Source organism: Megalobrama amblycephala, linkage group LG3, assembly GCF_018812025.1.
Source record: "Megalobrama amblycephala isolate DHTTF-2021 linkage group LG3, ASM1881202v1, whole genome shotgun sequence".
Lineage (NCBI taxonomy): Eukaryota > Metazoa > Chordata > Actinopteri > Cypriniformes > Xenocyprididae > Megalobrama > Megalobrama amblycephala.
In genome coordinates, this window is record NC_063046.1 from 33,591,625 (window position 1) to 33,604,635 (window position 13,011).

Below are 13,011 nucleotides of genomic sequence, written 5' to 3' on the forward strand. Positions count from 1 at the left end.
GCTGTCTCTAGTGTGCGTGAGCGCTCACTTGTTTCATCCTCAATTCATATTTTCAGGAGGACAGGCCACACCAGTCAGTCAATATCTGTGGGGGAATATAATGGGAGTGGAGAAATAAGGGGTGAAATGTAGATAAGTTGACCTTAACAAGGGTGAGGAGAAGAGACAGCCACAGCCATATATCAATTACCCAGCTGCAATCACACTCTGATGATGTGGGAGAGGGTTCGGAATGGACAACCCCTCCCTCCGCCGTCCCTTGACAATCTCTCTCTCTCTCTCTCTCACACACTCTGTCTCACTTGCTTTCTCTTTCCGCAACCAGCTCAGGGAAGCTCCTCAGAGGCAGCCATCATGGCCGCAGATTGTCGTCAGGGGCGACGGGGGGGAGGGAGGAGATGTGTACAATATGTTTTTCAAAGGGAGCGGAGACTCGATTTGAATGATAAGAAAAGACACTAATCTGCTGCGCTATGGCCTCAAAGGCACATCCACTCTGACACTCCAACCCTCCCGCCACATGGGGAAACACGCACCCTTGCGCGCATGCTGACCCGAAGGGGCCGAGGACTCCGTCGCACATGTCCAAACACAGCCGGCGAGTTGCTACAAACATCGAGAACATCAAACATGACTACTTTCATGCAACTCTGACAACGGTGACACCAAGCTGCCAAAACTCTCTGCGCAGAAACAGACAAAAGTGAGGACTTTTTGTAGACACTCATTGTAATAGTTAGCAATTGTACAATGTGCTGTTAATATATGTAAGCTTGCATCACCCTACGTGGCAGAGAGAGTCTCTAGAGAGAACGGTTTTGTTTGTTCTCTCCAACCTGTCAAGAGAGACTGCTAACTTCAGCTATGCAAATACTTCACCAGCCGAAAAATAAAAAGAAATGAAGAGTGTCATTCGAAAAGTCTCTGTCTTTCTTTAAATGATGGCAATGCTTTGATTTCCAGCTTTCTTTGTAGTGAGAGATATCTATGGAAATTATCCCTGCCTTGAGATTTTTTTTTTTTTTTTTTTTTTTTTTTTTGTGATCCTGTAATAGCTATAACTGTTAAATAAAAGCCATGTTTTCTTCAGAGATAGAAACGTAGCAGATTCAGAAGCATGTCACCCGTCTCTGTTTTTTAAGCATGATGTGAGGATCTGTGACTGGAGGGTTGTGGTGTTAAACATGCTATTGCTAAATATTACCTCAGGGAGTAGCAGTGTATGTATATATAACACCTGAGAGAGTGAGAGAATGAGAAAGGGAGATGTGAGGGGGAGTGGAGCATGTTACAAAAATCCAGGCGAGACACATATGGACTGATAGAGATATAGCGAGAGAAGAGAAGAAGAACGTTAGAGAAGGATGAAGTAAGCGAAAGAGCACAAAAGAAGGGTAGTAATAGTTCACCTGAAAATAAAAATCTGCATCATTTACTCAAACATGTGAGTGTTTATTTTCTCCGTGGAATGCAAAAGAGGAAATTTAGCAGAATGTCTGAGCTGCTCTTTTCCATACAATTAAAGTGGATTGGGACTGGAACTGTCATGCTCCAAAAAGGAGCAAAAATGCATAATTAAAATGTATAAATAATGCATCATAAATGTGGTCCTTATGGCTCATGAACTCTGCATCAAGTCCTCTGAGGATATAGAGTGTAAGTTTGATTTGAAGGAAAAAAATAGCAAACAAAATACAAGAATACAAGACGGTGTACTTAAATGAGAGAAAACTCCATGAAGCATTGCAAATGACAATCAAATAAAAAATAAATAAATAAAAATAAAAATAGAAATTAAAAATAATAAATTAAAGATGTTTATATTTACTGTATACAAACAATATAGTTTGTTTATTGAAAAATATGCATATATACACAAATATTTAAAGGGGTAGTTCACCTAAAAATAAATTTCTGTTATTTTACGTCCGAACACCGACTCAGTATTGGCCAACGCTGTTCACATTAGTCATTATTTTTGTTTTGTGCACAAAAAGTATTCTCGTCGCTTCATAACATTAAGGTTGAACCACTGTAGTCACGTTGACTATTGTAATAATGTCTTGTACTACTTTTCTTGACATTGAATGTGGTAATTACATTGCTTTCTATGGGGGACAAAAAAGTTAAGATCTTAATTTGTGTTCCGAAGATTAACGAAGGTCTTACGGGTGTGGAACGACATGAGGGTAAGTAATTAATGACAGAAATTTCATTTTTGGGTGAACTAACCCTTTACGTAGTTTGATAGTGTAGGAAGATTACATCTACAATTACATCATTCGGAGTGCTTAATGGGAGTGGGTTGTCCTTTTGGTGCAATATGCTTGTTGCGATTCTTTGATTGGTGGAAATTTCCTTGAATTCTGGAATTCTGCTGATAAACATATTTTACAAATAAGCAATGTGGGTTGATAGCGTTATATATATATATAAAAAAAAATATATAAAAAAAAACATGTTCCACTGACTAACAACCTCATAGTTCACAGTAGGTCTGTCTTTAAAGGTTTACAAGTTTTCGTTCAAAATCAGTTCCGCTGTGGAGAAAATATATGGAATTTTTACTTCCAATACCCAACTGTTGCACTCTATAAGATAGCTTTATGTTAAGAATAGACTGAAATGTATTTTCATTATTCACTGAAAATCTTGCTTGACAGCTGTGGTCATCATCCACTTTCACTGTATGGAACAGAGACGCTTGGACATTCTGCTAGAAATAACTCCCTTTGTATTCTACAGAAGAAAGTTTTATGTGTTTTGAAAAACGTGAGGGGGTGTAAATGATTAATTTTTGAGTGAACTGTTCCTTTAAGGAAAAAGAATGAGATTGTGAGATTGATAAAGTTACAATGAAGAGAGAGAGATGGTCCATGTAGTCCTATCGTCTCTTCTCCTCTCAGGACATGTCTTAGATTTCAGTGTGATTAGATAGTCAGGGATAGAGAGATGTTCTGAGGGAGTATTAGTAATTAATCACTACTGAAGCTGGGATTTCCACTCTCACTGTCTCATCTACACACACACACACACACACACACACACACACACACACACACACACACACACACACACACAGTTCTTTTAACCATTCAACATAACACAAAGAGAAGGGAAAAAACACCAGAAAACAAAATAAATAGAAATAAAAATAGCAAAACAATGCAACAAAAAAGCATTAAGCAGAGGCTTAAGAGGCAAACGGTTCCCTTTGTGCTATGTGCTAATTATTACCGTGCCCATAATGGGCTCCAGTCTCCTCCATAGACGATGTCTTAACACCTATCATTACTGAATGAAAGGGTGACCATAAAAAAAGAAAGAAAAGAAAAGAAAAAAAAAGAAAGAAAAAAGAAAGAAAAAACAGCAGCCTCTTCTTCAGCTCTTACCACCCCTTCACAATCTTCTATATATATATATATATATATATATATATATATATATATATATATATATTTACATATACATATAATTTTTGTATTTTATTTTTTTTTTTTTCTGTACTATGAATAAATTTAGTCTGTCCCGGACATGAAAATGTCAAATACCTAAAATACACCTAGGCTAAATAGCATATTAATTTTTAATGCTCCTTCATCCTATGCTGCTATTCTCATATCTAGTATGTCTGCCAACAGCTGTTGCAGGCTCTCTCATAGGGGATTTATAATCTATCTAAAAGTGTGCTGGAGCATTGTTCAGGAGGAGGAGGAGGAGGAGGAGGAGAAGACTTTTTATTCATGGGCTGCTTTTACCCCTTATTTCCCCTAAAAAAAATGGGAAAAAATGTAAATCATTACTGCCTCTTCTCATTATTGACTTTTATTTAAAGATCACACTTAATGATCCAAACATGCAATAAAATGCATGACACACCTTTTACCCAGGTGAATATTTCTCAGGGTTTTGAATACGACTTTTATATTTTAAAATATATTTTTTTAAATATATGTATTTAAATTATATTTAAAAAAATTCAGCATCATTACTCTAGTCTTCAGTGTCAAATGATCATTCAGAAATCATTCTAATATGCTGACTTGATGCTCAAGAAACATTTCTTATTATTATCAATGTCAAAAATAGTTGTGCTGAATAATGTTTTTGTGAAAACTGTGATACCCGTTTTTTCCTGGATTATTTGATGATTAGAAGAATGTATTATATTTGAAATAGAAATATTTTGGTAAATGCATTTACTGTCATAATATACTAACTAACATAATGTGCCCTTACTGAATAAAAGTATTAATATTATATTATTGTCGTGTGCGTGTATATATATATATATATATATATATATATATATATATATATATATATATATATTCGCACACACACACACACACACACACTGTAGTGTATTTAATATGATGATGACATTATAATTTTGACATTTTTGATAATAAAATTTAGAAAAATTATTATATTTTAAAAGCATGTTTTAAACTCGCCTACAAAACCACTGAAGAACCACTGAAGAAAACACACATGTAATCAGACTTTTGTCTCAAAATCTTCTAGAAACAACATTTAAGACAACTAACTCCGGCCTCCCCTACTGTATATCTTTTATATGTATTGCAATCTTAAAAAAATTAAAATTCATGATGGCCACACATGAAATGTCTCACTGAAAAGGCTTAAACCAGATAGAAGAGCAAATTGAAGAAGCAATTGCTCTAAATTGGGCTTTTATATGTCATTTAGGTGTTCGGCTTAAAGACACATCGCAAGAGAAGATTACAACCGTTCAGCACAAAACGTGCCACTTCAAATGGACTGTCTGTAAGGGATCAGACTGTGGGATCAGTTAATCTCACCCTGACACTGATGATTTGAGACCAGCGGGTAAGTGAGCATGCTTCACGTCTTATCTAAGGACCGCTCAAGCGCGCAGATCTGGGATCAGAAATGTATGTCCTGTATCTGGTCCAGGAGCGGTGTCATGTTACAACTACCGAAAGAAGGAGCGGAGTGGGGCATGAGGTGAACTTTGCTTACCTGATCACTCTAACTGCATACTGGTCCGGGGCCCGTCAGGTTGAAGAGACCGTGACTCACCCCGCCACTGAGTCTGTACGGCAACAAGCGATGACAGCAGCGATGAGTCTTACTCTGTCAGCAAGAAAGAAAGAGAGAGAGAGAGAGAGAGAGAGAGAGAGAGGATGTCAGGCCAAATGTAACAAATTCACTGAATCACAGCAGTGGCGCAGAGGTCAAGGAAAAGCAGCCGAAAAAGGTTAAAGATGAAATCAAAGCCGTGGCTCAGAGCGCAGCTGAAAATCTATCCCAGCAAGGCAAGGCCACCGCTGACGCGCTCAGCAGACAAGAAGCTAAATACTGCACGCCACTCTGGGATCTTTCATTTTCAGCCGATCAATAAGGACTTATATTTATCAGGATTCCAAGCAGCTGCCACATCTGACAACCTCCACTTCATTTTCGCACTCCACCCTCCCTCCCTCTCTCTCTCTTTCTCCCTCTCTATCCATCCATCGTCCGGCCCGTCTTCCGTGGCCTCGTGCTAAATCGGGACCTATCGACCACCAAAGCGTAACGGGGGGCCTTCGGTGCGGCTTCAGCCCTCACGTACAGCCGTGCTCCTGCCGCGTCCCCCCACTAATATTGGGTTAAGAAGTGTGCGTTTTGTCATTAGCCTGTTGGCTCAGGCCCATCTCCCTGCTCTCTTTGTTCCGCGGCACACCATTGAAGCCTGCCAAGAAAATGGCGGCGTAAAACACGTACACTTCACCACATCGTTTCAACCCGTGCAGGCGCGAGCGAGTGAGCGATTCGAAAACGCAGATATATTTAGGGAGGAAAAGCAGGGGGGAAAAGAAGAAACTCTCCAATTTAAATCATTCACAGAAGCAGAAGATTTGCTGAGAGGGCGGAGAAGGCCGAGTTAAAATAGCTCAATCTCTAATCATCTGTACGACAATATTTGCTGTGAGGCATTCTAAATAGATTATCGCTGGTCCATCTGCCTCATCACTGATTTATAAGGCGTTAAGCTGCTTTCCAAAGGCAAGGACTTCCTTTGCAGCTACAGTGGAAGGATTCTTGTTCAAATCAGGGCCAATGGCAGCTGAACAAGCCCGCCGCTCACAGTAAAGGAGTTTCTGCTTTCAGCGAGAGAGAGAGGGAGAGGAAATAAAAATAGGACGGCACTATCCGGTTTGGAGTCGCCACATGAAGCAGTTTGAATCCAAAAAAATTTCTATCTCTAATTTTTTTTTTTTTTTTTTTTTTTACAAAAAGACAGGGAGGAGGGGAGGAAGTGAAAAACACACACACAAACATACACACACAAAACAAGAGACATCATTAACATATGAATACTGTATGCAAATGGTTAGAAGAGAGCAGATGTTGGCGCATTTAATTGACCTATATGTGAATTGCATCCAAACCTTCTACACAGAGTACGCTGAGTGTAACACTGGATGCCCGGCACTGGCTTCCTTACACAACACAAACAGGGAGGAAATGAGGGGAGGGTTTGTGCTTGAGAGAAAGAGAGAGAGGGAGGATGGAAAGAAGAGAGACAGAGATGTATAAAGTGAGGCAGAGACAGATGAAGACAAAGAAACCCGTGTCGGTAAACGGCACGGCCACAGAGATGCCTAAACGCATCGGCTGTCAGCTCCTTGCGTCTCTTATGGATGACATCACTGGGCCACACAGGAAATCAATCAAGCTGTGGCCTTTGGGGAACATGAGCGTCGCTGACAGGTTATGAGCTGCAACCCGTGTTACGTTCAGTTTATCCACCTCAACTCTTACTTGAACTCTCACTCTATGCTGTCGCTCTAGAGACAACGAGAAAAAAAAAAAAAAAAAAAGGGAAAGGGGGATGGAGGGGTGGAGTCATAGCTTTTCTGTTGCTAAGTTTTGCATGGGTGAACTATAAGAACCACAAATGCTAATTTAATCTGGGCTTTGCCCTTTCTTTCCCCCTTTCTCCCTCCTGCTCGGGAATGTCATTAAATTGTATTAAACAGCCTTTTGTCCACAGGGCAAGGACCACCCGATATATGATAATACATTAATGCCCTGGTGCTACAGCCAGTGAGCTGAGACGCTCTTTTAGGCCGCGGGCTGAGCAGCACACACATGGAGCGCACTAGTGTGAGTATGGGAGTTTGCATGTGTACAAGTGTGCATGAGAGAGAAAGAGAGGCTGGCTAACAAGTGTGACACATACTAATAGAAACATACCTAATAAATTACAAGCTTTCAGGGTCTGGCAAGCTGACATTTTCTCTGTGAGCGGGACAATTTCATATCTGCAGAGCAGGAGAGCAAATTGCATCACGTGGAGATTGCCGGAAGATTAGCATAAAAATTAACACTTAAATTTCAGCTTATTGTCAAGCCTTCTTCTGCTCTTTCTGCAAAACCAACAATCAATTCCTCTTAGAAATCTGATTAGCTTCCATGATGCTTATTATCCTAGTCATGTTCCTGCTCCGCCATCCAAGACTCCGGGACTATTTGTTAAAACAGAATCAAGAGGCTGATCAATCCATAGGTGTCTCTTATATGCATATACCTTCTCGCACTTTTCCCTTGTCCGATCCTTCATCAGCAGTCGCTCATTAAACATGCTGATTAATATGCCATAGATCACAGAGGAGTATTTTACATTTAGATGGTTTATTATTTACATGTGAAGTCCAGCTGACGCAGTCAAAAGAAATAGAAAATAGAAATGCTCCATTAGAGTATCGTTAGCTATAAATTTAGCTGACATCTTTTATTTCTTTCTTCCATTTTAAGCATTACAGAAATTTGCATACGAACATATCTCCAGAATTTTAAATATATGAATAAAAAAATTAAAGACAAGTGCCTAAGCTACATGGTTTTATGGACTTCTTAAAATAAATAAGTATTAAATAATAATAATAATAATAATGAATAAATTATGACAGAATGACATTTTATTATTAATTTATATTAATATTTATTTTAAGAAGTGCATACAACTGTCTAGCTTATGAACTTGTCTTCAATATAATAATAATAATATTTGTTATATTAAAGCTACTGAAACATGAAAGTGTTAATGTGAATACTATACAAATTCAAAACAGGATATTCAAAGAAGAAGAAGAAGAAGTTTTCCCCCTCAGTTCCAGCATGTGTAAAGTCACGGTATTCGTGTTGACTCTTTCGGTAAGAGCTGGGAAAGTCATCACACATTTTCAAAAGCCTTCATACTGCTGTACTGAAATATCTGTCAATACAGTCCTATTAAAATCACTGCACAAGTATGTAGTGATGAGCAGCATGCGCTCTGGGTGGCTTTCCAGGTGGAGAGAGAGGGGCTTCATTTTGTTTAAACAAATTCTATTTCATCGCATCCAGATGTCTTTAAGCACAGTCCATTCGCCATGTGCACACTCCAAGATCCACAAAAAAATGTATACAAACATTTATTCATAACTGCATGCCTCTTCTCAGACTGAAGAGTTGTCATGGTTCCCTTGACTCTGTTTCGGGGGTAAACTAAGTGTAATGTGAAGCAAAAACAGTGTAATGTGATTAGCCGGAGCACGCCGCTTCTGTGACCGGGTTCCTTGTTCTCTAGCCAGGCGTCAAAGCTGGGAACGTGTGCTTGTCGTGTGGCCCACAAAAGCTGGTCGGACTCAAATCATGAGGAGTGCCAAGACTGCTCTGACACCCGTGATATGCCATTACCTGAAATTCTTGACTTCAGTAGTAAAAGTGGGAAGTGAAAGTGAACATGTGACATTCTAAGTGGATAACAAGAACTTCTGCTATGCAGAAGTTAATTTAAACCAGTAACCCTCACTCGTTTACTCTCATTTTGTGTCTCTCTTTCTAGCCCTGCCTCCTCCCTATCCTCTATTCTTATGTTAACATGGATAATAGGAATGGGCCACCCGGCAGTGAACTTGAAAACTTAAGTCCATGCTCAAGGAAAATAATCCATTTCTCGCCATCCCCTGATGAAACTTAACTCACTTCAAACTTTATGTGTGGGCCCTCTATAGCTCTACCAATACATCTGCAGGCTCCTTAAAGCATATTACTTTTCACACGGTTTAAAAATAATAAACGTGCACTTAGCCGAGCTGTTTTCTCGTCCTAATGCCACACAATGGTGGGGAATAATTCAAAAGTCTTTAAGTTCAGAGTAAACACTCTGTTCCTTTGTTGATTGTACAGCTATTTCGCCTTTTTTTTCTTTTGCTCTCTCTCTCTCTCTTTATCTCTTTCTAAGCCTGTTGTGTTTTTACTCTAAACAATACACCCTTCCTTCACATCTGAGCAACACACCTCACTGCCGTTTAATAGGTTAAATCCCGTAGTATGGAGAGTCATATTTTAAACCGGCGGTTTATTTTTATGAGCGGGTGTAATTAACGCAGCATGTCCTATCTCTTAGTCATCGATGCCAAGGTCTCTATTTAAACAACTTTATTGTGAAATGTTTGCATTCTCAGCATTCGCCAGGCCACACACAGATTATTATTTCATACTTCTCAGCGACGCTCTGAAACGTTTACGCTTTCCAATGGTTATTGTTTTTGATTACGGCTCTGTGGATCATTCTTGGGGAGGACTGACTAGAAAACATGTTTACACAGGACCAAGTGTGAACCTGAAGGCCTCGCTCAGGCCAAATGAACGCTCAACCACCTGATTTATGAAGCAAAGATTAAACTATTTATGTCCAAGCAGCCTGAGTTGTTTAATTTCTCTGCTTGAGGCCTTCGCTTTGTTATTTTGATTTTTTTCCCCTTTAATTTTGGTTGCAGAACTGCACGTTTGACTGTCCTGTATATTTACTGCAGCTGAATGTGAATAAGCATGAAGAAGAAATTGTGAAATGTTTGCATCCTTGTTAGTGACCAGAGTAGTTTGATTAATTAATAACGTGAAAATGTTTTTCTTATGTATCCCTACAACCCCTTCTTTCCCAAAATGTATTATTTATTAGTATGCCATTATTACTGCATACAACTTATATAACTTTATTATTATAATTATTATTATCATGGTAACACTTTACAATTAGTTAGTTTTATTAGTTAACATGAATTAAGAATGAACAATACTTCCACAGCATTTATTAATCTAAATGAATGTTAATTTCAACATTTACTAATACATTATTAAAAAAAGAAGTTGAATTTTTTTAACATTAGTTAATGCACTGTGTCCTAACATGAACAATGAATGACTGTATTTTTATTAACTAGCATTAACAAAGATTAATAAATACTGTAACAAATGTTTTGTTCATTGTTAGTTCCAGAAGTGGAAAGTAACTAATTACAAATACTTTCGTTACAGTACATTGAGTACATTTTTCATTTTTACTTCCTTGAGTATAATTAAATTGTGGTACTTTTTACTTAAAAATGGTACTTTTACCCAAAAAGTACAAAATACTTTGACAAAGATGCCGACAGAGCAACAGGGCAAGCTGGCATTTGACAGGCACTTTTCAAACTACTGTGGTGGAGCCCTGCGCTTCAGCCAATAACAGACAGGTCTGACTCAAATGCAAAACCAATCAAAACTTCCAGTTCAGCTGGGTGGCAGGGAGTTCAAACCGCGCTTTGATATTCAAACATTGGCACTTGCGTTTTGAATCAGTATTCAACGCTAACGTTTCAATATTTTAGTGAATGTAAGTGAGCTATGTTCACATTCTGATTTTAAATTGTAATTTTGGCAGCTCCTGAAATGGGTCATACCATTAATATTACTAGAGCACTGAGCAGTTGAAGTAAATAGAAAACTCGGCTCATACAAGGATGCAGTTATTGCATGGAAGTGTCGAAAATGCATGTGCACAGTTCATTTGAATGGTAAAGCTTGCCCTCTTTAACAATACAGTTAAACTAAATGTACGAAACAAACTTTGTGTGTAGCTGAAATAACCCTAATATTAGCAACACCAGTGGAATAAGATCGCATGATTTATCTGTCAATCAGATGCACTTAAAAGTGTAGTTCGTTACTATAGCAACAGTGGACATTATTGGAAAAAAAAAATAGCATTGTATTTAACATGTTAACCCGTACCCCACTTTATTTTTTTTACTAGCACTTTTCTATTCATACTGTTTTAATCCCTCATTTCTTTCATTGGACAACTCACTTAGCCTTTTTTGCTTTTACCCTTCATTCAAATGATCTTGCGTGGACTTAGTATTCAAAATTAGTAATAAAACAATCACTCTTGGGAAAAGGGATAGTTAGCATGTTTTCTTAGCATAGCGTCAAACACAACAATTTATGAGATTAATATTTACACACATCAGTCGTGTTTGAAATAACTTCTGTGGTTCCATGTTGCTTCTTAACACAGAGTGAGACAGAAAATATATTATTCTATGATAGAGGCTATGTCGATTAGTGTTGTGTTAAAGATATACATTATTCTATAAAAATACCCGAGATGGCTTGAAGAACAAAGATAAACACAGATATATCCTCACAGTCGTGTATTTATTGTCTTCATGTTTCATCAGTCATAACGTCTCTACCTGCATGTTATTCAGCTGTAGCGATATCTGATGGCCATATAAGGGATTTCCTGGAACGTCCTAAGTTTAATACTTCTATGAATCTCACTTGTGGACTTTCTGTGCGAGGGCGCCCTCCGTCTTCCAGTATCAATGATACAGAAAAATCACAGAGTGTTTAGTGCTCCATATTGCTAACATCGTCTCATTAGTGTAACAATAGAAAAATAATACTAAAGTACTTTGTAGTTTAGTAACTTGAGTAGTTTTTCATCAAACTACTTATTTACTCTTACACGAGTCATATTATTTTTCAGTACTTCTACTTGTACTCAAGTAAAGTATTTCTTAAAAAGCAATACTTTTACTTAAGTACATTTTTTTAGTACACTGGTTAGTTCATGTTCATTAAAGGTGCCCTAGAATCAAAAATTGAATTTACCTTGGCATAGTTGAATAACAAGAGTTCAGTACATGGAAATGACATACAGTGAGTCTCAAAAACCATTGTTTCCTCCTTGTGTAAATCTCATTTGTTTAAAAGACCTCTGAAGAACAGGCGAATCTCAACATAACACCGACTGTTACGTAACAGCCGGGATCATTAATATGTACGCCCCCAATACTTGCATATGCCAGCCCATGTTCAAGGCATTAGACAAGGGCAGCCAGTATTAACGTCTGGATGTGCACAGCTGAATCATCAGACTAGGTAAGCAAGCAAGGACAACAGCGAAAAATGGCAGATGGAGCGATAATAACTGACATGATCCATGATATCATGAAATTTTTAGTGATATTTGTGAATAGTCTTTCTAAATGTTAGAAATCTTTCGTTAGCATGTTGCTAATGTAGTGTTAAATGTGGTTAAAGTTACCATCGTTTCTTACTGTATTCACGGAGACAAGAGAGCCGTCGCTATTTTCATTTTTAAACACTTGCAGTCTGTATAATTCATAAACACATCTTCATTCTTTAAAAATCTCTCCAACAATGTTAGCTTTAGGCATGAAGCACAGCCTCAAACTCATTCAGAATCAAATGTAACATCCAAATAAATACTATACTCACATGATCCGACGCATACATGAGAGCTTGGGGGGCAGGGAGTGCGCGATTTAAAGGGGCCGCAGCCTGAATCAGTGCATAGTTAATGATTCCCCAAAATAGGCAGTTAAAAAAATTTATAAAAAAAAAAATCTATGGGGTATTTTGAGCTGAAACTTCACAGACACATTCAGGGGACACCTTAGACTTATATTAAATCTTGTAAAAACCGGTTCTAGGGCACCTTTAATAGATTAACTAATGTTAAGTAATGCAACCTTATTGTAAAATGTTACCATTATTAATAATAATAATAACAATAACAATAATAGCTGTAATAATGTAATAATGGCATAATAAGATTGGCATAATAATAAACTTCATTTATAAATGGAATTCAGATGGGATGTTTAACAAAAGTAATAAAAGTACTAAAAATTTAAATAC

At 37.8% G+C, this 13,011-nt stretch overlaps 1 protein-coding gene across 9 annotated transcripts in view; it reads right to left on the reverse strand.

Annotated features, from left to right (window-relative positions):
* znf536 (zinc finger protein 536) overlaps positions 1-13,011 on the reverse strand; it is a 353,575-nt gene that overhangs the window by 122,289 nt on the left and 218,275 nt on the right. For all 9 annotated transcript variants that reach the window (XR_007184222.1, XM_048185231.1, XM_048185229.1 and 6 more), the window contains one exon: positions 5,008-5,121. The gene's annotated coding sequence lies outside the window, so the exon portion shown is untranslated. The remainder of the gene's footprint in view (positions 1-5,007; positions 5,122-13,011) is intronic.